Source organism: Myotis davidii, unplaced genomic scaffold, assembly GCF_000327345.1.
Source record: "Myotis davidii unplaced genomic scaffold, ASM32734v1 scaffold209, whole genome shotgun sequence".
In the NCBI taxonomy this organism is placed as follows: Eukaryota; Metazoa; Chordata; class Mammalia; order Chiroptera; family Vespertilionidae; genus Myotis; species Myotis davidii.
The window spans coordinates 2,433,443-2,433,727 of record NW_006300047.1 but is presented as its reverse complement, the minus strand read 5'-3'; the positions used below and the strand labels follow the sequence as shown (position 1 = coordinate 2,433,727).

At 38.9% G+C, this 285-nt stretch overlaps 1 protein-coding gene across 3 annotated transcripts in view; it reads left to right on the top strand.

The window, feature by feature from the left end:
• NUBP1 (nucleotide binding protein 1) overlaps window positions 1–285 on the top strand; it is a 23,703-nt gene that overhangs the window by 10,099 nt on the left and 13,319 nt on the right. The gene's annotated exons all lie outside the window — the stretch shown is intronic.

Here is a 285-nt window from a genome sequence, read left to right as displayed (position 1 = left end):
GGGGGGGGATGGATTATTTATAAAGTTCATCTAAACCATTAAAGAAGTGTTGGTTTCGATGCCTTCTCAGAGGGGAAGGGAAACAGCAAGTAAAATGCAGAAGTAAGACACGGAAGCTTAGCTGACTGGGAAAGCCAGACCAGAGTTGGCTGAGGGCTTGTACCCTGGAAAGTCCCACAAGAGATATTTCACTAGTCTAAAAGAAACTGACTTTTTTAAAACAGTGTTGCAGAATTTTAATACATTTTATAATTATAGATCTGTCTGATATGCAGGAACATTTTT